Source organism: Scyliorhinus canicula, chromosome 1, assembly GCF_902713615.1.
Source record: "Scyliorhinus canicula chromosome 1, sScyCan1.1, whole genome shotgun sequence".
NCBI lineage: Eukaryota > Metazoa > Chordata > Chondrichthyes > Carcharhiniformes > Scyliorhinidae > Scyliorhinus > Scyliorhinus canicula.
This window is the reverse complement of record NC_052146.1, coordinates 107,163,514-107,188,414: the sequence shown is the minus strand read 5'-3', so window position 1 is coordinate 107,188,414 and position 24,901 is coordinate 107,163,514. Positions and strand designations below refer to the sequence as shown.

At 47.1% G+C, this 24,901-nt stretch overlaps 1 protein-coding gene across 5 annotated transcripts in view; it reads right to left on the bottom strand.

Annotated features, from left to right (window-relative positions):
- Positions 1-24,901, bottom strand: part of LOC119966005 (parkin coregulated gene protein homolog) — a 433,653-nt gene that overhangs the window by 302,014 nt on the left and 106,738 nt on the right. The gene's annotated exons all lie outside the window — the stretch shown is intronic.

Below are 24,901 nucleotides of genomic sequence, written 5' to 3'. Positions count from 1 at the left end.
AGAGGCGAGGCCACATTGGATTTGGTTTTGGGTAATGAACCAGGCCAGGTGTTAGATCTGGAGGTAGGTGAGCACTTTGGAAACAGTGACCACAATTCAGTGACCTTTACGTTAGTGATGGAAAGGGATAAGTATACCCCGCAGGGCAAGAGTTATAGCTGGGGGAAGGGCAATTATGATGCCATTAGACATGATTTGGATGTGTTGGTTGGAGAAGTAGGCTGCAAGGGTTGGGCACACTGGATATGTGGAGCTTGTTCAAGGAACAGCTATTGCATGTTCTTGATAAGTACGTACCAGTCAGGCAGGGAGGAAGGGGTCGAGCGAGGGAACCGTGGTTTACCAAAGAAGTGGAATCTCTTGTTAAGAGGAAGAAGGAGGCCTATGTGAAGATGAGGCATGAAGTTTCAGTTGGGGCGTTTGATAGTTACAAGGAAGCGAGGAAGGATCTAAAGAGAGAGCTGAGACGAGCAAGGAGGGGACATGAGAAGTCTTTGGCAGGTAGGATCAAGGAAAACCCAAAAGCTTTCTATAGGTATGTCAGGAATAAAAGAATGACGAGGGTAAGAGTAGGGCCAGTCAAGGACAGTGGTGGGAAGTTGTGTGTGGAGGCTGAGGAGATAAGCGAGATACTAAATGAATACTTTTCGTCAGTATTCACTCAAGAAAAAGATAATATTGTGGAGGAGAATGCTGAGACCCAGGCTATTAGAATAGATGGCATTGAGTTGCGTAGGGAAGAAGTGTTGGCAATTCTGGACAAGGTGAAAATAGATAAGTCCCCGGGGCCGGATGGGATTTATCCTAGGATTCTCTGGGAAGCCAGGGAAGAGATTGCTGAGCCTTTGGCTTTGATTTTTAGGTCATCATTGGCTACAGGAATAGTGCCAGAGGACTGGAGGATAGCAAATGTGGTCCCTTTGTTCAAGAAGGGGAGTAGAGATAACCCCGGTAACTATAGGCCGGTGAGCCTAACGTCTGTGGTGGGTAAGGTCTTGGAGAGGATTATAAAAGATACGATTTATAATCATCTAGATAGGAATAATATGATTAGGGATAGTCAGCATGGTTTTGTGAAGGGTAGGTCATGCCTCACAAACCTTATCGAGTTCTTTGAGAAGGTGACTGAACAGGTAGACGAGGGTAGAGCAGTTGATGTGGTGTATATGGATTTCAGTAAAGCGTTTGATAAGGTTCCCCACGGTCGGCTATTGCAGAAAATACGGAGGCTGGGGATTGAGGGTGATTTAGAGATGTGGATCAGAAATTGGCTAGTTGAAAGAAGACAGAGAGTGGTAGTTGATGGGAAATGTTCAGAATGGAGTTCAGTTACGAGTGGCGTACCACAAGGATCTGTTCTGGGGCCGTTGCTGTTTGTCATTTTTATAAATGACCTAGAGGAGGGCGCAGAAGGATGGGTGAGTAAATTTGCAGACGACACTAAAGTCGGTGGAGTTGTAGACAGTGTGGAAGGATGTTGCAGGTTACAGAGGGACATAGATAAGCTGCAGAGCTGGGCTGAGAGGTGGCAAATGGAGTTTAATGTGGAGAAGTGTGAGGTGATTCACTTTGGAAAGAATAACAGGAATGCGGAATATTTGGCTAATGGTAAAATTCTTGGTAGTGTGGATGAGCAGAGGGATCTCGGTGTCCATGTACATAGATCCCTGAAAGTTGCCACCCAGGTTGATAGGGTTGTGAAGAAGGCCTATGGTGTGTTGGCCTTTATTGGTAGAGGGATTGAGTTCCGGAGCCATGAGGTCATGTTGCAGTTCTACAAAACTCTAGTACGGCCGCATTTGGAGTATTGCGTACAGTTGTGGTCGCCTCATTATAGGAAGGACGTGGAAGCCTTGGAACGGGTGCAGAGGAGATTTACCAGGATGTTGCCTGGTATGGAGGGAAAATCTTATGAGGAAAGGCTGATGGACTTGAAGTTGTTTTCGTTAGAGAGAAGAAGGTTAAGAGGTGACTTAATAGAGGCATACAAAATGATCAGAGGGTTAGATAGGGTGGACAGCGAGAGCCTTCTCCCGCGGATGGAGGTGGCTAGCACGAGGGGACATAGCCTTAAATTGAGGGGTAATAGATATAGGACAGAGGTCAGAGGTGGGTTTTTTACGCAAAGAGTGGTGAGGCCGTGGAATGCCCTACCTGCAACAGTAGTGAACTCGCCAACATTGAGGGCATTTAAAAATTTATTGGATAAGCATATGGATGATAAGGGCATAGTGTAGGTTAGATGGCCTTTAGTTTTTTTCCATGTCGGTGCAACATCGAGGGCCGAAGGGCCTGTACTGCGCTGTATCGTTCTATGATCCTCAGAGACCACCCGCCAGATTTTCTGAAGTTCTTCCACTAGGATGCCTACCAGCGGTTAGTGGAATGGTCACCAATGCTACAGGAACCTCTGCCATTTTCCTCACAGACAGCTCTCAAGACTTCAGAGTTCAATTAAGTTTCCTTTTTCTGTTGCAGTGTTGTATTCATTGGACATCACTTTGTTGTGGGAGTCGTAATCCATCGATTTAGCCAAACTACAGGCCAAATCTCCTCCAAATATTGGGTGAAAAGGGTTTAAATAAAAATCACATTCTGATAGCTCTCTGATGCTCAGCAATCTCATCTTATTCATTACTGACATTTTCCTCTCCACTGCTTATGTACACCTCTGTACCATATAATGGTATTCTCATAGATCCATGCTCTTAAAAAAATACCATTACTGTACACAGTGATTAATATCGTATATGATTGAAACGTGGGTTTCAGTGAAAAAAAGGCAACCATTGGAAGACCACAATCAACGCATGCAGACGACAAATATTCAGATGGGATGCCAAACACAACCTCTGTGTGAGTGATACAGGAAAGATTATTCCAATAATCAAGAAACTATTTTGAAAGAAGTCATGGATTTCTCATGTTCAAAGGGTTAATTATGTGGGCTTTTTTTAATGAAGCTTGATGAAACATTCCTGAAGATACCATGCTAGCATACATAAAGGTTTTTACTGCTTAATCCCCTTATCTGCTATAGGCAGGGGAGGAAAAGGGGATGGCAATACTCTTCGCCTAGCGACTCCTCAGAGACTGAACAAAGGCTCTGGTTTAATATGCTTAGTAATGGATACAGTCACCTTGGAGGAGAAAGTTGAAAGCCTGGCAAATGTCCCAGAACATATAGACAACTCAAAAAGATTTGTTCGCAAGCATTCAAGCTATTCCAAAAGTCACTAATTATTCCTGGCTGCATTGTCAATACAGGTACACTATTCCAACTAAACAGATACATAAAGGGACTGGCATTAAATCCCTGCAGATCATTCTCTTTCACTCACTTATATTGGAATTCCGATCGATCTGTGACATTTCACGGAAAATTGATGTCTTTGTCCGGATCACGCTAAAAGCTCCCGAGCAAGAAAATAAATATCAATCTGCATTTTCGAACATGTTCTTGCCTGGAAGGGTTCAAGTGTATGTAAACCAGCTCAACCTATCCTGTTGGCTGTAGAGTGCCTCAAGGTGTAAAATCGTACAATTATTTTCTGTGACAAAATAAATATATCTAAACATTGATGTTCAATTAAATTACGTGGAATTCCATCATCTCTCAGCCACACTATTAATTTCTATTACAGTTCAAAAGGAGCTGCATTTTTATGACAATTCCTGAAGCTGCCAATGGAAAATGAGCATTCTCATCGGTACCTGACTTTTAATATTGTTGCTCAATATGAACAGGTGGCTTTTCCATTCAGGACCTCGTCAGAATTGTTCTGCCTGGTAGTATCCAGAATCTGGGCCCACTGTAAGATATTTCTGTGAGGAAACGCTCTCCAGCTTGAAAAGGAGATTCAGCTGGTGAATACCAGCATTGTCTGAGAGATTTGTCCCCTGCACCATATGCAGGACACGCAATCACATGAGACAACCAACAAGATAGTTGTGCACTAGATGTGGAGGCTGGGACTTTCCGCTAATTCCCTCCCCCCCTCCCCCCGTGCCAAACAGTAGGTTTTCTGGAGGCTCACCATTGTCCACTGACAGCACCTTCCGGTCCCATCGAAGTCTATAACATTTTGTATGGCTCACCCACCCCGTCAACGGGGAACCCGGTGGTGGGGGTTCACCTTTGGTGGGTCAGGACGATCCCACTGGCAGGAAATTTTCAGAAAGTCATTTGTTCAGTTATTTGTTTCTTCAAATTAATATTCAGGTTTTTGGTAAGTAAAAGGATAATTTTAGAAGCACAGAATCTTTACAGTGCTGAAGGAGGCCATTTAGCCAATCGAGTCTGCACTTACTCTCTGAAAGAGCATTTTGCCTTGTCCCATATCCTGGTCTTATCTTCGTACCCTTGCACATTCTTTCTTTTCAGATAGCAATCCAATTCCCTTTTGAAAATCTTGGCCAAACCTACCTCCACCACCCACTCAGGAAGTTCATCCCAGACCCCAACCGCTCTCCGGATGAAAAAAATGTTCCTCACTTCTTTGGCGCATTATTTTGAATCTGTGGACAGTTCATAGTTCATAGAATTCCTACAGTGCAGAAAGAGGCCAGTCAGCCCATTGAGTCAGCACCAACCGTCTGAATAAGCACCCTACCCAAGCCCATGTCCCCACCCTATCCCGTAACCCCACCTAACCTGCACATCTTTGGACACGAAGGGGCGATTTATCATGGCTAATCCACCTAACCTACACTTCTTTGGACTGTAGGAGGAAACCGGAGTATCCGGAAGAAACCCACGCAGACACGGGGAGAACATTCAAACTCACCACAGTCACCCAAGGCTGCAATTGAACCCGGATCCCTGGTGCTGTGAAGCAGCAGTGCTAACTATGTGCCACTGTGTACCCTCTTGTGAGGAACAATTTCTCATGATTTACCCTGTCCGTACCCGTTAGGACCCTGAACCCCTCTATCAAGTCTCCTCTCAGCATTCCTTTCTCTGAGGAAAACAGATCCAACCTCTCACCAATTTCAACCCAGAGTCCAAGAAGAGAATTACTAACTGATTTTTTTATTGTTCAACATTTCATATTTATAATTTAAAACATTTAAGCCACTCAGATTGTAAAGCCAACATGAAAAGCTAAATTTTCCATTTATAAACTTGAGGTCATGCAAAGCTCTGTTGTCCGTTGTCTGAACTCACAGCAGATCCCATTCACCTATCACCCCCTGTGCTTGCTGACCTTCATTACCTCCCGGTCAAGCAACACCTTGATTTTAAAGTTCTAATCCTTGTTTTCAAAGCCCTCCACGGCCTCACTCCTCATCACTGTAATCTCCTCCAGCCCCACAATCCTCCCGCGTTGACTGCGCTCCTCCAATTCTGGCCTACAGAGTATCCGTGATCTTTAATTTCTCGCCCATTGATGGCTACCCCTTCAGCTGTTGAGGCCCCAAACTCTGGAATACCCTGACTAAACCTCCCTGCCTCTCGACCTTGCTTTGCTCCTTTACTCCTTGATGTACCATCAATTGAACGCGAGACGAGTTGCTGGACAAAAGTATGGCTTTAATCTGCTAGATGTTAGCCCTGCGGTCGATTACAGTAGAAGGACGACGGGCAGCACGGTGGCACAGTGGTTAGCATTGCTGCCTACGGCGCTGAGGACCCGGGTTCGAATCCCGGCCCTGGGTCACTGTCCGTGCGGAGTTTGCACATTCTCCCCGTGTCTGCGTGGGTTTCGCCCCCACAACCCAAAAGATGTGCAGGTTAGGTGGATTGGCCACGCTAAATTGCCCCTTAATTGGAAAAAATAATTGGGTAATCTAAATTAAAAAAAAACAGTAGAAGGACGACCGCCGGGAGTACTGGGTATTTATACCCCGCCCTGGAGGCGGGGTTAACTCAGCCTCTCGACCAATCGGGGAGCCGTCACATGACTGGTCTCAACCAACCGGTCGAGAGGCACATGACCGATCAGGGCCAATGGTAAGCCGGTGTTCTGCACCAATGGCAGGCAGCTATGCTAATCATACCACCACACTCCTTAAAATCCACCTCTCTGCCCAAGCTATCGGATATTTGACCTAATACCTCCTGCTGTGGCTCACTTTCATATACTTTGTTTTATAATCCTTCTGTGAAAAGCCTTGGGGTATTGTATTGCGTTTATAAGTAAGTAGTTATTGTTCACAGATCAACTCTAAATTTCACACAAAACAGTTTCTTTACATTGGGGAAAAAAAGATAGGGATATTAAATAAAATCAAATATTGTGTTGCCTGAAAGCTGCTTAAAATAATTTTTTTATAGTCTGAAAAGTGCAGATTCTCATTTTTTACATTTAAATTATTTTTGTGGAACGTTAAAAGTTTATGACATACACAGTGCAATAATAATTTAATGTTTGCCTGTCGTTTAATTTTCCAAATTACAAAAGCAGATTAGCTTCTTTTTAAATAGCCTCAAGGACTTAGGTTTGATTGACAGTTGCTAACAGGACAGTTTTCCTTATTGCTGCTTTTCAATCATTGGGGTTCTGGAACTCAATGATTGCTCCAAGTAAAGAGATTCGTTTCTGAACAACCAAACATTTGAAAACAAATTGAACCAAACTATTTTAAAATATAATGACCTCCCCATATTAATGTGCCCAAATTCTATCACAGCAATGTTAACTCTAGGAAAACTAGGGCATAGAGAAATCTTCTACTGTGACAGAAATTGGACAGTGTAATAAATATACTATCTGAAAAATTTAGTACAGTGGAACACTTTGCTTTTTGAAAAATGTTAAATTAAGGGGCAATTTAGCGTGGCCAATCCACCTACCCTGCACATCTTTTGGGCTGTGGGGGCAAGACCCGTGCAGACACGGGGAGAATGTGCAAACTCCACACAGACAGTGACCTGAGGCTGGGATCAAACCATTCTGAGTATATACATTGTTTGGATGATAAACTGTTAGAGCAAATCACCGATTTGTATTAGAATCCATACGATTTTCTAATTTCCACCTGAATGCAGCAGGTTTATCTCCCCTCCCCCGCCACACTCTTTCCCCTCCTCCACCCTTTAATATGCTGTTCCCTATGATAGATTAATACTGTCCACAAGATACCAATCCTGTGCCTCTTCAAATCTGCCTCTCTCATTCTCTCTTGTCTCCCCGAATAAACTCCCGTCTGTTGTTCTTTGACTCTTTCATGTTTGCTTCCAGTCTTTTCAGTCTCATGTTCACCACTTTGAGCTCACCGCTGCTCCTCCCCTCCAACCCCCCCATTGAACAATGTCTCATTCCCTCCCACAGGCCGCCCCGGACCCTTCAATGGCGCAGTCCCGCCGGCTCAGAGGATGTTAGAACGGCGCTGGTGGGACTCGGCTTTTTGTTGACGGCTGCTCAGTACATCCGGGCAGGAGAATCGGCGCGCCGGCCTGCGTCGGCCCGGGCCAGAGAGTCGGCGCATACCCCGACTGGCACCGCGCCGACCACGTTAGCCCCAGCGGAGAATCGCATCCCGGCATCGGGGCAGCGTGGCGCGATTCGCACGGCCCGCCGGCGATTCTCCGATCCGAAGGGGGGGGGTCAGAGAATTCCGCCCATTGTCTCGAAAGGGATAGGTAGGACAGACAAATCCAAATATCCCTGGATGGAAAAAGAGATAGAGGTCAATACAAAGAAAAAAAGGTGTGCTTATGACAGATGTCAGGTGAAAAATACAATGAAGAACTAGGCTGAATATAAAAGGTTCAGAGGGGCAATGAGGAAGCAAATAAGATAATGCAAAGTGTGAGTATGAAAAGAGACTGTCAGCTAAGATAAAGGGGAATCACAAAGTTTTCGATAATAAATAGTAAAAAGATGGAAAAAGGACGAGTAGGGTCGATGAGGGACCAAAAAGGGGAGTTTTTTTCATTGAGGTCGGAGCATAGCTGAGATATTCAATGAATACTTTGTATCTGTTTTCACTAAGGACGAAGATGCTATCCATCGTGAAATTGTTAAGGAAAAGGTATTTGAAAGGCTGTCTGTACTTAAAGTTGATAAGTCATCAGTTTCGGATGAGATCCATCCAAGGATACTATGGAAGTGAAATTGAAAATTACGGAGATGTTGGCCATAATTTTTTAGTTTTCCTTTGACCCAGGAGTAGTGCCAGAGGACAGGAGAATTGAAAATATTACCCCCTTGTTCAAAAAAAGGTGGGAAACATTCTAGATCAATTAGTTGGGGCAATTTAAAACAATAAATAAATTTAGAGTACCCAATTATTTTTTCCAATTAAGGGGCAATTTAGCATGGCCAATCCACCTACCCTGCACATCTTTGGGTTGTGGGGGCGAAACCCTCGCAAACATGGGGAGAATGTGCAAACTCCACACGGACAGTGACCCAGAGCCAGGATCAAACCTGGGACCTCAGCGCCGTGAGGTAGCAGGGCTAACCCACTGCGCCACCGTGCTGCCCCATTGGGGCAAAATTAATAATCACATGGACAAATGTGGTTTCATTGAAGCAAGCCATCATGGATTTTCTTTTCATGGAAAATTGTGTTTAACTAACTTACTGGAGTATTTTGAAGAGGTAACAGTGAGGGTTGATGAGGTTAATGCATTTGATGTGGTGAACATGGATTGCCAAAGGCAAAGGAAAACAGTTTGGTAGTGGTACTGTCAGTGGCCTAATAATCCAGAGACCTAGGCCAATGCAGGGGAGGATGGGTTCAAATCCTATCATGGCAGCTGGTGAGATTTCAATTCAAATAGCTAGTTGCCGATTGTCCTTAAAAACCATCTGCCCTTTTGGGAAGGAAATCTGCTGTCCTAACCTGGTCTGGCCTACCTGTGACTCCAGACCGACGGTAACATGGTTGACTCTTAGTCTAACAAGACACTCGATTGTAATGCAATTAGGAACGGGCAACAAATGCTGGCCTTGAAAAGATTAAGAGACTTGTTGGCAAAATTATAACTCATGGATTAAAAGCGACAGCTACAACATAGATATAAAAATGGCTGAGTGACAGGAAGCAGAAAGTATTGGGAACCTTGTTGGTGTTGGGAGCCTTGCTCTTCCTGATATATATTAATGACATGGCCCTTGGTATGTAGAGCATCATTTCAAAATGTGAAGATGATAAGAAATTTGGGAACATGGTGAACTTTGAGCAGGGTAGTGTAGAACTTCAAAAGGATATAGGCAAGTTGGTGGAATGGGCGGACAAATGGCAGATGAAGTTCAGTGCAGAGAACTAGAAAGTAATTCATCTTGGCGAAAATGTAAGTTTGGTTACGGTCCCAGAGGACCATAGGCTGCTCTCTCCTTTTTGAGAGAGAGCTGAATGCTGGTGATTTAACCGGAGGGTCCCACACCTCAGGTAAAGGTTGAGAAGGTGGGGCTTTCATGAAAAACCTATCCGGGAATTGAACCCGTGCTGTTGGTGTCGCTTGTAGGAAGAACATGGAGAGACAATATAAAATGAAGGCTACAGCTCTAAAAAGGGTGCAGGAGAAGACTGTGCATATGTATATAAGTCATTGAAGGTGGCAGGACAGATTGAGAAAGTGGTTCCTGAAGCATACAATATCTGAGGCTTTATTGGTAGGGGCATAGAGTAAGGAGATTATGTTAAACTTGTATGAGACACCAGTCACAACTAAGTCTTGCTTCCAATTCTGGGTGCTGCACTTTGGGAAAAATGTGAAGGCATAGGTTGCGGAGATGAGGGATTTCAGTTATGAAGATAGGTTGAGAAAGTTGGGAATGTTTTCCTCAGAGAAGAGAAGGCTGAGAGGAGATTTGAATGAGGTATTCAAAACCACAAGGGCTCTGGGACATGAGTTCACTCTCATCAAATGGTGAAGATTGAGAGGGAGCAGGTCTAAAGTAATTGTTAAAAGAAGCTAAGATGGGACTTCCGTTGGGGACATGCAAGCCGAGGTCGCACATTGGGTGGCTCCTGCTACAGCTTTTGCGTTTTGGCCCTTTTCACCTAGATTTGGGGGGAAATTTCATATGATTGATCTCCAATAAAGTTGTGGTAACTAAAGGATGTCGAAAGCCCAAAGAAAAAGTCTGAGACGAGAAAGAGCGAGCGAGAGTCCACCTGCAAGCTTGAGTTCGGTATGAGGTTCTGTTGGTGGAAAGATTGTGGGCGCAAGCTCACCTGGTGGGGCTGAGCCCATTATATTATAGTAGGTAAGCTGGCTGAGGCGATGGCGGTGGAATTTGAGCGGCAGTTTGCCAAGTATTTTGAGTGGCAAGACAAGGAGATGATGGCTTTGCTTAAGCAGTTGGTAGATGATATGGCAGCCCCAATAAAGTAGGCTCTTGGAAAGATGTTGACAGTGGTGTGGGAGCAAGGAGAGGTGTTGAAGGGGGTGGAGCAGGCAGTGTCACCGCACAGCGACCAGCTCGCCTTGATGGGAGTGGAGCTACAGAAGGTGGAGGAGAAGGTGGTGCAGCACGGTAGCATCGTGGTTAGCACAATGGCTTCACAGCGCCAGGATCCAGGTCCGAACCACGCTTCGTTCACTGTCTGTGCGGAGTCTGCACGTTCTCCCTGCGTCTGCGTGGGTTTCCCCCGAGTTGTCCGGTTTCCTCCCACAGTCCAAAGATGTGCAGGTTAGGTGGATTGGCCGTGCTAAATTGCCCTTAGGTTAGATGGGGTTGCTGGGTTACAGGGATAGGGTGAAGGTGTGGGGTTAAGTAGGGTGCTCTTTCCAAGAGCCGGTGTAGACTCGATGGGCCAAATGGTCTCCTTCTGCACTGTGAATTCTATGATTCGATGAAAGGGATGAGAGCCAACGCAAAGAAACTGGAGAACAGGTCATGGCAGCAGAATATGCGGACTGGGGACTGCCTGAGGGGCTTGAATGCCCGAGGCCGACGTTCACCAACTTGTTGAGGGAGGAGGATGACCCCTCCCTCTATGCCCTCTATGATCTGGATAGGGCTTACCGTCGCTCCAGCCAAAGCCAAAGGTGAATGAGCCACCAAGAGCTATGATAGTCTGATTTCTTGCTACCAAATGAAGGACAAGGTGCTGAGAAGGTCCAAGCAGAATCGCGCGGTGAGGTGGGAAGGCAGCGGTATTTATATATATCATGACTTCATCGTGGAACTGGCAAGACAGCGGGTAACTTTCAACAGGGCGAAAACAGTTTTGTTCATGACTAACGTGTGAAGTTGAGAGTTACGCAGAACACCCAGGACTATTACTTTGAGTTGGTGGAGCAGGCAGAGGCGTTCACGAAACCTGAAGGACTGGGACTGAACTAAGTTTGGACTTTTTTATTTTTGCAGCTGGAGGTTGGGATGGGAGGATTTTGGGACGCTGGTAATATGTTGGGTTTGGCTCTCTTTATTTGGGGGTCTATGCCAAATAGATAGGGGCTGCCATACCAAATTTTGATACATATCTGTTAATTCTGGGTGGGGAGTTAAATACAGTGTTGAATCCGGAGGTAGATCTGTCAAGCCACACTTGCTCGGTGGGGGGGGGGGGGGGGGGGGGGGGGGGGGGGGCGTATAGGTGTTGACTGGTTTGTGAAGGAGATAGGGGAGCGGATATGTGGTGGTTTTTGCTCTAATGGATAGGGAGGATTCCTTCTTTTCACCAGTGCATAATGTGTACTCAAGGATCGACTTCTTTATTATGAGAAGTCATTGTTGTCGAGGGTGAGAAAGGCGGAGTGCTCGGCGATTGTTATCTCAGACCATGCTCCACATTGGGTGTTTGTGGTCCTGGAGAAGGAGTCAGTACAGAGGCCAACGTGGAGATTGGATGTGGGGCTGCTGCCGGATTTGAATTCTTGTGTAAAGATTGGAAAGGTGATTGCTGACTATGTGGCATTCAATAGGAATGGGGAGGTCTCGCTGCAGTAGTTTAGGAGGTGCTAAAGGTGGTGGTAAGGGCCATGATCATCTAATTCAAGGCTCAGGTGGACAGGCAGGCAAGAGAAGAGCAGCAGCGGCTGGTAGAGGAAATCTTGGAGGTAGATGGGAAGAATGCAGAGGGTCCTACTCCGGAACTTCTGGTGAGGAGAAAGGAATTGCAGGCACGGCTTGACCTGCTGTCCACAGGGAAATCGGTACGGCAGTTGAGGCAGGCAAAGGGGGTAGTATACAAATATGGGGGGGAAGGCCGGTCGCTTGTTGCCAGGGTGCTGGGGGCAGGGCCAGGATGCTTCCCGGCCAACATCCTCTCTCAGAGGTGCTATACTTACCTGTGCATCCCTTCGCCTGTGCCCCATTTTTTGTAAACCAGTTGTAAACCTTGTTGATGCCAAGTCAGCGAGGGGGAATTCCTAATGTGGGAGGACGATATAGTGGGGAAGTCTGCTAATGGGATGTTAATGTATTGAAATGAGGTTCCTGACCTTCCTGGTGCAAAATCTCAGTCAACATGTTCTGCTTATCCAAAATGAACTTTTGACTAAACGGGGCAGTGAAAAACAGAACTTACATTAAGTCAGTAAAACATGGGAACAGCATTGTAGTGAAACAAGAGATATAGACAAATTCATCCAATTGCAGGGTCAGGGAGGCGAGCATTGCTACTGAACAATATCACTCATAGTCTGGATGAAAATATGCCTCGCACGATCAAATAACAAGATCAATATTTCATTCTCCAACCACTGTCTCCTGAAGCTTTAAAGCTGTTAAGTTTTCCTGCAGCTTCAGTCTTCATTTAGCTTTTAGGGTTGGCTGGAGTTGTATCATGGTCAACCATCACTGGTATTAAAATGTAAATTGGTATTTTTGGGGGACCAGAAAATTAATTACTATATTACGGCTAGATACCAAAATGCTGCTTTGACGAATGTTCACCATTCTTTCTTTTTGCAAATGTTATGCTGCACATTATATTCAATTTGCAGCTTGAGGTACCAAAGCGAAGACCATTTAAAAAAAATTATTTTGTGTCAGCTAAATAAATTAACCTGAATTACTGGGTGATTTGAGTAAATTTATTTTTCCTCCTTCCTCCATGTTCCAAACCACTTCCCTCACCTCACCATCAGTTTCCACGGTGATTGAGCCAGCAGTGACCAATGTGCTGTAAGGTATTACACAGCATTTTACAGCACAGAAACAAGCCATTCAGCCCAACGGGTGTCCTTGATCCATGCAAACCTCCTCTGATCTCAGTGCTTCTAAACCTGACAATATATCCTATTCCTTCCTCTCTCATGTACTGATCTAGCTTCTCCTTAAATGTATTTGCCTCAACTTGGTAGTGAGTGCCACATTCTTGCCACTCTCTGGGTAAATAGGCTACTCCTGGAGTTCTTGCTGCATTTCTCTTTTTAAAAATTTTTTTCTTGCAGTTTTTCATTTTATATATTGTACAGTAGACAAAGGTATGTGGATAGGATACAATATACAAGAGCTTTCCATTGGTAACTAGTAGGTGTCGGAGTTTGTTCCCGTTAGGTAGCTGCAGTCTCTCTGTCAGTTCCTCTCAGACTGCTATCCTGTCCTCTCTGTAGAAGTCCCTAACGGTCAGTGTCCCCCCATCCTGTCTCCACCTCCTAACGGTGGCGTCTAACATGGCTGGCACAAACTTGTGATTGCCGCAGACGGGGCCCATGGTGGACATTTTGGTCAAGCCGAAGTGCTGCCTCATCTGGTTCCAGGTTCGGAGTGTGCTTGTTGCATTTCTTAGCGAATGTCTTAAATTTAGGGATTCTCCACCCCTTCCCGCTGATGGGATATTCCGGCCCCACCGAAGGTGACTCCCCATGACAGGTCCATGGCAGCAGGGGCGGCGAGCAGAAGATCTCGCCAGCGGCCAATGACAAGCCTCGTCTGCTGGAGGCCCAGCATACCATTTTACTTGAAGAGAAATGCTGCTCCATGTTTTCTACAATCTCCTTTAAGACTCAACAACAACCATTTTTAAAAAATGTATTTTATTCCAAATGATTTCAAACCAAATTTTGTTACAAAGAACATCCACACGTACCATTAATATACACAATTTGAACAAATCGTCTCCTTTATATCCCCAATCCTCCTCTCTTTTCACTCATCTGGAATCAGCAGTTTTTCCAGGAGCGTATACTCTGGTAACGACTGAAACCTGGGTATTTTTTTCCGTCCAAAATCCCGCACCTGTAAGTATTGGATCTCACATCCTCATGACAACTCAGATTTCTCTTGAAATTCCGCCACTCCACAAACCGCTGTTCTAGAAACAGATCCCTCATGCGTCTTACTCCTACCGTTCGTCACCTCTCATACATCCCGTCCGTCCTACCTGGGCGCAAACCTGTGGTTTCCACACAATGGGGCCAGCACCGACCCATCCCAACTTAAAGTGGTTCCACAGCTGATTCCAAATCTTTATCGAAGAGACCACCACAGACTATTTGAGTATTTCCCCAGGGTAAACGGGAGCAGGGCCATTAACATGGCTTTCAGACTCGACCCCCTGCAGGAGTCCTCCTCCACCCGTACCCACTCCGACCCCTGCTCTGCCCAACATTGCCTCACCTGCCCCACGTTGGCTGCCCAGCGGTATTGCAGCAAATCCGGAAGAGCCAGCCCCCCCCTCCTACTTCCCTTTTCCTCTGCAACAGTCCCCTACTAACCCGTGGAGTCTTACATGCCCGTACAAACTCGGAGATGAATCCATCCGCCCTCCGAAGAAATACTTTGGGAAGAAAAAGTGGGAGAGATTGAAAAATAAACAGGAATCCAGGCTTCACGTTCACCTTTGCAACCTGCGACAATGGCAAGGCATCTCACCTCTTTAGATCTCCTTGACCCCTCCACCAGTCCTGTTAGGTTCCGTCTGTGCATTGTTATCCAGTCATGCACCATCTGTATCCCCAAACATCTAAACTGAACACTCGTAATCTTGATCGGTAGGGCCGCCAGTTTTGTGTTCCTTCCTAACTCATTCACTGGGAAGATCTCACTCTTTCCTACATTCAATTTATATCCAGAAAAGGCCCCAAATTTTCCCTGCAATGTCGTAATTCTTCCCATATTATCCAACGGATACGCTACATATAGCAATAAGTTATCTGCATATAACGACATTCTCTGCTCCCTACACCCCTCCGCCTCACAATCCCCTGCCACTCCTCTGAAGCCCGGAGCACAATCTCTATTGCTCTATTGCCATTGCAAACATTAATGGTGGCAGCGGGTACCACTGCCTTGTTCCCCGATGTAACTTTAAAAATCTTGACTCCACCCCATTCGTTCGTACACTCGCCTTCGGGTATGCACAGATCATATCCATGCCACAAATGTTGGCCCGAACCCAAACCTCCTCAAGGTCTTGAACAAGTATCGCCACGCAACACGATCAAAGGCCTTCTCTGCATCCATCGATACTATCGCCTCCGGCACGCTACTGCCAAACGGGGTCATGACCACATTCAATAGCCTCGGTTACTAGACTGTCTGTACTTCTGTCACTGTCTCCGACACACACACCTCCAATCGCCTGGCCAGTAACTTGGCAAGAATCTTTACATCCGTTTTTAATAATGAGATGGGCCTGTACGAGCCAGATTCCAATGGGCCCTTGTCTTTCTTTGGAATCAAAGAAATAGAGGCCTGCACCCAGAGTGCTGGCAGCTCCCCCCCCCCCCCCTCCAATGATTCATTAAACATACTGAAGAGGTGTGGGGCCATTTCCCCCAAAACTGCACATTTTGGACTGTGGGCGGAAACAAGGGCCGGGATTCTCCCCTACCTGGCGGGGCTGGAGGTCCCGGTGTAGTGGAGTGGCGCCAACCACTCCGGCATTGGGCCTCCCCAAAGGTGCGGAATTCTCCGCACCTTTGGGGCTAGGCCCGCGCCGGAGTGGTTGGCGCCACGCCGACTGGCGCCAAAACTGGCGCCAGCGCCCTTTGACGCCCACCGCCCGCCGTCGGGGCCGGCCGAAAGGCCTTCGCCGGTTCGCGCATGCGCCAGTGCGTCAACTGCCGCTGACATCACCACCGGCGCATGCGCGCTGGGGGATTCTCTTCCACCTCCGCCATGGTGGAGGCCGTGGCGGCGGCGGAAGAGAAAGAGTGCCCCCATGGCAGTGGCCCACCCGCCGATCGGTGGGCCCCAATCGTGGGCCTGGCCACCGTGGGGGCACCCCCCAGGGTCCGATGGCCCCGCGCCCACCCCAGGACCCCAGGGGCCCGCTCACGCCGCCAATCCCGCCACTGGTGGTGGTTGAAACCACGGCGGCGGGAGAGGCCTCTCAGTGGCGGGACTTCGGCCCATCGCGGGCCGGAGAATCGCCGCGGGGGGCTCGTCGATCGAAGCGGGGGGGGGCACGCCGATCGGCGGGGCGTGATTCCCACCCCCGTCAATTCCTGGGTGTCGGAGAATTTCTGCCACGGCAGGGGCGGGATTTTCGCCGGCCCCGGGCGAATCTCCGATCCTGCGGGGGGGGGGGGGGGGGGGGGGGGAATCGAAGAATTTCGCCCCAGAGCACCCAAAGGAAACGCACGCAGACACGGGAGAAAGTGCAATCTCCACACAGACAGTCACCCGAGGCCAGAATTGAATCCGGATCCCTGGAGCTGTGAGGCTGCAGTGCTAACCACTGTGCCCTTGTGCCGACCATATGGGCCTTAAACGCAATCACTCCCCTGGACTATGGCCTTCTGCGCCTCCCAGATTGTGGCAGCAGAGACCTCCCCATTTTGATTGAATTTTACATATTCCTTTATAGCCAATTGCACCTGATCACAATTTTTAAAAATCTGCCAATAATACCGAATCAAATCTCCAAACCAGTCACTGTGCCCGCTGATGTGTCATCTGTGTTGGTCTAACATCGACTGCAACTGGATGCAGGAAAACAAGAAACAGGCTTCCGACACAGGAGATGGTCCAACACTATTTTATTGAACCAGCTGATTGCTGTACATAATCTGCTGTGGGTTGACACTCTATTAATCTAACTGATAACCTCCTACCGGCTTGACCAGACTAGCTCTCTACCACATAGTGATGATGTTCACTGGCTTGTGCACTGTGACTATCTCCTTAGCCATGTCCTGTGAGAGAGAGGGCTTTATAGTGGTGGTGTCCTGTCTGGTGTTGGTTGTTCTGTGTCGTGCGTGTTCATTGGTTATCCTGCCTGTCTGCATCTTATGATATACATGAGTGGATATTATGACACCCGCCTCAACTCCAACCCTACATCAACAATAACTATTAAAGTCTACTATATAAAAACAATGGGCGCGATTCTCCATTTTGCTGGCGCACGGGGGTTTCCCGACAGTGAGGGGCTGCCCCACAATGGGAAACCCCATTGACCGGCCGGTGTAACGGAGAATCCTGCTGGCGGGTCGGGGCAGAAATGTGGCACGGCGGGGCGGAGAGTCCAGCCCCATATTCTTGGCATGAGGGTGACAATGGCAAAGCCATTATCTGTACCCCATCTCTTTTTGTCCTGTTGCAACTTCAGAGGGCAACTAAGAATCAACCACATTGATGTGAAGCTAGAGGCATATATACACCAGACTGGGTAAGGACAGAAAAATGTCAAAGCACCAGTTTGGCTGTGAGGACAATCTGGCAGTAATATTATGACTTTTATTAAGGCCAGCTTTTTTATTTTCACATTTTCTTTCTTTAATATAAATTTAGTGCACCCTATTCTTTTTTTTTCCGGTTAAGGGTCAATCCAGCATGACCAATTCACCTACCCTGCACATATTTTCAAGTTGTGGGGGTGAGACCCAGGCAGACACGGGGAGAATGTGCAAACTCCACACGGACAGTGACCCGGAGCCGGGATCGAATCCGGGTCCTCAGCGCCGTGAGACAGCAGGGCTAACCCATTGTGCCACCATGCCGCCTCAGATTTTCTTTTTAAGTAAACTGAAATACAGATTTTAAAACTGACATGATACCATTTGAATTTATTTTTTCTGGAGCATCCCAGGTCTCTGGATTACTCATTGAATAAATGATGGCTGTGCTGCCATTTTGAATTCTTAAGGAGGAGATAGACAGATTTTTAATTTGGAATGGATTGAAGGGTTATGACAAATGGGCGGGAAAGTGGTGTTGAGGCGGAGGTGAGATCGTATTGAATTGGGGAGCGGGCTCGAGGGGCTGAATAGCCTACCTCTGCTCTTTGTTCTTATGTTGTACTGTAGCCACCTGGGGTGGCCACGTCCCGATTTCAAAATGGACACTTGCAAACAGTAAAGGGACAATTGGACAGTGCTAAGGAAACAAGCAGGTGCAAGGTTTGCCTGTGGATTGGAGTTTGCAGCTCCCAGACAAAACCAATACTACAAGCCATTAGCATAGTAATGAGCTATCTCCGGGGACGAAAGAGAAACATTTAAGCAATTGGTACCAGAGCAGACTCCCCGGCGCCAGTGGAGACTAAAACAAAGGCAGGCCAACGGTCACCTAGGACCAGTGATCAAGCAACGACCCCTTTATTGAAGAAATCAATACAAATTATTAGGACATGGTCCAATTAATTGGGGCCAAGTTCAGGAACCACCCAAAAGAGCGCGAAGCCCCTTTGGGGTATAAAGAGGAGTCCCCAAAGACAGATCGCTCTCTTCTTCTTCACCTTCATCTTGGCCTTGGCTCTCAGCGATGAGAGACCCGCCAAGCACCAGCCAAGTAAGTCTAAGGTCAACGCACGCTACGAGATAGGCGCTCCTAGCTACTATTCTATACCAGTTCGATGCTAGCAGACTCAGAATCGGACAACAGACATTGTTCCTCTGACTGAGTGGGCACCCGAAGCTACGTATAGGCTTTTAGTAGTAGTTGTAGTTTAGTGAGTAGAATTTGTGCATGAGTATAATTGACTGTGTGTGTAAATAAATGTGCATTGATTTCAAACATACTAACTGGTGTATCGAGTCTTTGATCAGTATTCGATTTTGAGCCTTGTGGCGGTATCGAAAAGATACCTGGCGACTTTTGAGCAAACGTAATTAAAACAGAGCAAATAAAGGAGAGCATAACGAGCAACAGTACCTAAATACACCAACTGTAAATAATCTCTGAGGGAGGATTGTAGGTTCTGTGGTTCAGTGGGCTAGATTTTGCATTTTTCGAATGAGTGGGGCAGGCGGAATGGAAAGAGTGTGCTCCACTTGCTCCCGAACCCACTGTCACAGATCATTGAATCAAGCGCCGGATAGACAATCAGTGGCCACACAACAGGAATGTGGCCAATTGGTGGTGCGAAGGAAGCTCCTAGTCCAATCAGGAGTCTAGGCTGGTCTGTCATGTGGCACAGGGGGTTTGCTGTGAACAGGACATTGATCGTGGCTACAAGTTTTAAAGACCCCTGCTCTGAGTTTATGACCCTATTTCTTAAGCCAGGCTCAAAAGTGTCAAAAAAAGAATTCAAGAATCATATGGACACCTTCACCAGCAGAATCTGCTGCTACATTCAACCATTGTATGGGTTTCCTTCTGCCCTTCTGCTGTCTCACCATAGCTGCAATAAAGCACTTCCAAACCTTTTCCCATCCAACAGCCAAAACCGCAGCAAAGGAAACTTGTGTTCAAGTGGGTTCTTTAACAAATACAACAGCTTGTTAATTGTGATTTTAAATGGTTGGCAGGCTTCTGATTTCAGAAGCCTTCTGTAATTTCAGAGACTGGTGTGATGGCGTGGTATTGCCAACCCAACGGCATTGTGCTGTGGGGAGGGGCTTGATCTGTCCGTTTTGCAGGTGGCAGCACGGTGGCACGTTGGTTAACACTGCTGCCTCACAGCGTCAGGGACCGGGGTTCGATTCCAGCCTTGGGTAACTGTGTGCGGTTTGCACGTTCTCCCCGTGTCTGCGTGGGTTTCCTCTGGCACTCCAGTTTCCTCCCACAATTCAAGGATGTGCAGGTGAGGTGGATTGACCATGCTAAGATTGCCCCTTAGAGTCCAAATGGCTAGGTGGGGCTACGGGGATGGGGAGGGTGAGTGGGCCTGCGGTAGGGAGCTCTTTCAGAGGATCGGTGCAGGCATGGTGGGCTGAATGGCCTCCTTCTACACTATAGGTCTTCTATGATTTGGAGGCACTCCTCATGTTCCTCAGCAGTTCCAGGAGGAGATCATCTGTACCAGGTCTCCTCCCATTTCTTGCAGTCTCCTGACTCTTGTAAAGGGTTGAATATCTGACGACCAGAGCACAGAACTTGGAGGTTGCACTCTTTCAATTTGTTTGGGACCCAGTGCGTCTTTGTTGATAGGTGGTCCAAGTGAGTCATGTTCTGGAAAGATGCCTGAAGTGGTTTTGCGCTTGCTTTGATTATGCAAGTGAAATGCCACACCCCTGCACTGAACCTGCAATCATTGATACCCATCAAGACAGTGAAGCAAAGAAACCTGAGGCCAGTATCAGGGGAACTATAGTCAAATTGGAGACAGCACATTTTAAAATAACAGTTTTGTTTATTGTACAAAGAAAATCAAATAATGGGTAGTTAAACCGTTCAAAACATTTATGGACAAATTGAATGTGGGAATTGTTGAAAAAAAAAAGTCATCGCATCACTTTTCACACAGGGATACTTGTAGACACATTCCACTCACAGTAAATGGGGCTGTAGGAGTTAATGAAGAGTGTGTTATTCAGAAACTGGATAAACTGAGGGCATGATTCTCTGCCCCCCACGCCGGGTGGGAGAATAGTGGGAGGGCCTCCCGACATTTTTCACGCCCTCCCGCTATACTCCCCCCCACATGCCTGACCCACGCCACGAATCGCCGCTCGCTTTTTTTTACGGCGAGCGCCGATTCTCCGAGGCCGATGGGCCGAGCGGCCGGGCTTTCACGCCCGTTTCAACACGGCAGCAAACACACCTGCTCGCTGCCGTCATGAAACGGGCGCCAGATACCCGTTTGGGGGCCCGATTGGCACTGCAGTACCACGGCCGTGCCAAGGGGGGCATAGGCCAGCGATCAGTGCCCACCGATCGCGGGCCGTGCGTCCGTAATGGACGCACTCTTTTCCCTCCACCGCCCCGCAAGATCAAGCCGCCACGTCTTGCGGGGCGGCTGAGGGAAAAGACGGCAACTGCGCATGCGCGGGTTGGCGTTGTTCATCGGCCGCGTCAGTCGGCGTGACGCTTGACGTGCGGCCTTGACGACCGTCGTCAAGGCCGCGCCGCCGTGACACACGGGGCCGTGCTCCTAGCCCCGCCCGGGGGGGGGGAGAATCAGCCCCGGAAGTGGGCGTGAAGGCTGCCGTGGGTCATCGCCTGTCCCACGGCAGCCTTTACGATTCTCCGCATTTGCGGAGAATCTCGCCCTAAGTAATCAAAAAGCTCCAAGGCCAAGTGAGAATTACGGGAAGAAACTAACAAAGTTTTCTTGGTTAGTATTTTGAAAAACACCTAAATACTAGCGAAATACAGAGCACTAAATGTAATTCGCCCAATTCCAACAAGGAAATAAGCCACGACCCCAGTCGAGAGAGAACCTTATTCTGTCTCCAGACAGAAGACACAATAATGAAGGCAGTTTCCTCAACAATAGCACACACAGGCACAAATACCGCCTGTACAATCACCTGGGATAAGCAATAAAAACACTCTTCAAATTTCCTCTCTGAACCTCGAAGATAATCAAACAAGTTCACAAAGGCTACAGTGACAAGACATGTCCCGCAGTATTGACCTTAGCTCCGTTTGCCGTTGACTGAGTATCCAGCTACACTCTGAATGTTGCTAACATATCCTGGAAAATTGTTCCATAGCTCACCACTTCTATGTAAAAACAAATACCTTCCAATATCCAAACTTGTTGCAATGCTTATGCGGGTTAGACATGTCACCTGGTGCTTCCTAACCTCTGGAACTCATAGTCTATCCATATGGATTAAAAGCAATTCTTTAATTATTCTGAAGATCACAAACAAGTCAATGATTTCCTAGAGCAAAATACCTGAGCTCTCTCACCCTATTTTATTGATTATAGTAAACCGTTTGAACAGCTTCTGTATGCTTTTGTAATTTCTTCACAGATTCTGGAAAATAAGAGTAATTGTGAAATTATCAGATCACCTATCGATTAAGCATTCTAATGGGGCAGCACAGTGGCACAGTGATTAGCACTGCTGCCTCACAGCACCGATGACCCGGGTTCGATCCCAGCCCCGGGTCATTGTCCGTGTGGAGTTTGCACAATCTCCCAGTGTCTGCATGGGTCTCACCCCCCACAACCCAAAGATGTGCAGGGTAGGTGGATTGGCCACGTTAAATTGCCCCATAATTGGAAAAAGAAGAATTGGGCACCTTAAATTTAAAAAGAGCAAAGAAAAAACATTCTAGTATTGGAATGCAGAGTGTCTGAGGCATTGTGAGGGACAGGAGAAGGATTGAACTGCTTCCAGGTAAATACTGCAGAAAACACTGCAGAAAAGAGTTTGCTTACTACTATTGTAATCTCTTGTGGTATTGAAAGTAGATGGAGAATTCTATTCTGCTGGCAGACAGAAGTCACAACAATGAGGGCAGCTTTAGCACGCTATGTTATTATATTTGGCTGGATTTTATGGTTTACGGTGGGATAAAGGAAGCAGAAAGGAAAAGGAATTGGCTGTTCGTTGCCACTCTTGCCCCCATCCTTGCCATCACATCTTGGCAAATCAAGAATCGGACAGTCAATTTAAGGCCAATGGTGGGAAGGCAGCCAATTAACGGTGGGGGGGGGGGGGGGGGGGTGCTTCACATCATCGGTATTCTAGGCCAAAATGGCATGTGGCTGGGGTGTGTATCTGTGAACAGGAAGTCAGTCATGGCTACAGGTTTGCAGGGTCCTCCGTTCTCTCAATCTCTCCATATCTCTCATTGAATGCCAAAAGAGGGTCAATAAACCAAGTCAAAATCATGCAGACAAGGGCAGGACATTTCTTCCACTCTTGTGCTGCCTCATCATCGGTGCTGTAAAGCACTCCCATACCTGTTCCAGAGAGATGAAAATTGCAGCGGGCAATGGAACATTGCACAGGATTGGCTCTTTAACAAGCTCAGTAACTTGGTGGTGGTGGTGGTGGTAGTGGTATTGTGGATCAATCTAACGGGAAGGTTTCCAAGTGTGGTAGCGAGCAGGAACTGCCGAATGTTTCGTGACGGCCGACCCGGGGAGGCTGTCACCCATATCTAACGTTAATTAGGGCACTTAACGATGTGCCATTGAGTTTACGCGGAAAAGAGTGTCCCGCCAGCTGATCCACCTGGACCGTGCTCGGCAGCTCCCCAATAACGAAGGAGAGCAACTGATCTCGCAATGTAATTCCCAGGCAGCACACTGCCATGCCACCGCCCAGTCCAGCTCACGATTCGGCGATGCCAACTGGGCCTGACTGTTGGATGCGGTGGAGTCAAGGCCGGATGCACTGTTCCTCCGAGGGGGTCAGAGAGTCAGCCACAGGGCCGCCTGGGAAGCAGTGGCAGTGGCCGTCAGCGGGGGAGTGTCACCAAAAGGACCGCCACCCAGTGCTGTAAGAAGTTCACCAACCCTTCTGCATTGTAAATTCTATGAAAATCACTCCAGAGCATTTCCCAGTCACTGGGGACCATGGCCCAGCCATAGGTGGACCTCGCCGGGGCACAGTGAAACATGTCCAAATCTCAGGTGGCATTGCCAAGGCGCTGAGGAGCACGACCCAGTCGCTACCCTTTCAAAGTGACCTGGCCTATTAAGGACAGGGGCGGGTTCCCAATGCTGCTGGTCCATTCAGAAGGCTGCCACTTCTGGAGCCTCAACAGCCTCAGTGGGAGATGTTGTAGGGGTCGCTGAGGACAGATCAGTCACCGAGACTGGCCTGTGCCACAGAGGTGAGAATCTATCTGCAACCACACGGATGATCTGTCACACTTTGTTCTTTATAAATGTAGAGTACCCAATTATTTTTTTCCAATTACAGAACAATTTAGCACGACCAATCCACCTACCCAGCACATCTTTGGGTTGTGGGGGTGAGACCTACGCAGACACGGGTAGAATGTGCGTTCCCCACAGACAGTGACTCAGGGCCGTCATCGAACCTGGGACCTCGGCGCCGTGAAACAGCAGTGCTAGCCACTGCGCCACTGTGCCACCCTTGATTTGTCACACTTGAGTTGTTTACGCCAGACAATTAAAGTGGAATTGTGCCCCATGTCCGTCCCCACACACACCCTCACGCCGCCCTCATGTGGAAGGTTGGACAAGCCTGCTGCAAAACAACTTGGGATTTTTTATCACATTAAAGACTGCATAAATATAAGTTGTTGTTATTACTTGTATTATTTTATTGCTTAGTTTGCATGCACGATTAGTTGAATATGTTATACATTTTGATATCCTAAAAGACAATTATTCAAATCTGAATTGATTAACTTCATCTACTTTATGAAAAAATCTGAAAAAGCCAGCTACCCTTATTTCTGCTTTCAAAAAAATGCATTGTCCTCTTTAAGATTTATTGCTTTGTGACTTTGTGAGCATTCCACGACTTGGAAGCTGCCTGTTTCTCTAAAAGCTTTCTCCGTAATGAAATCTCTAATTTCCTAATCAGTTTAAGAACGCTCCAACGCAGTCCCCTGTCATGACACTTAGATATAAATTGTTGAGAGAAAATAAACTGAATTGGATTAATAAAAGGGATTTCTGTTATACCATTTTTTTGTAAAAGCTGAATAACAGCATTAGAGACTAGAACTAATCGATTCATTTCTAAACCAATTAACCTTTCACAAGGGAAAATGGAGGAGCCGCAATGATTTCAGGCTGGAGGTCAGTCAGTGACAGGGACGTGACTGCCAACTGATTACATTAGCAATCCGGCATAGGAAGTGAAGAGTTGTAATATCGGTCCGAGCTTAATTTACATTCCACACTTGATTACAGATGGTATACAATTATGACCCAGCTATTTAGCTAATTAAAGGTTGCATTCAAAAATATGGGCTGCAATGCAGGCTGAAGTTATGACAAT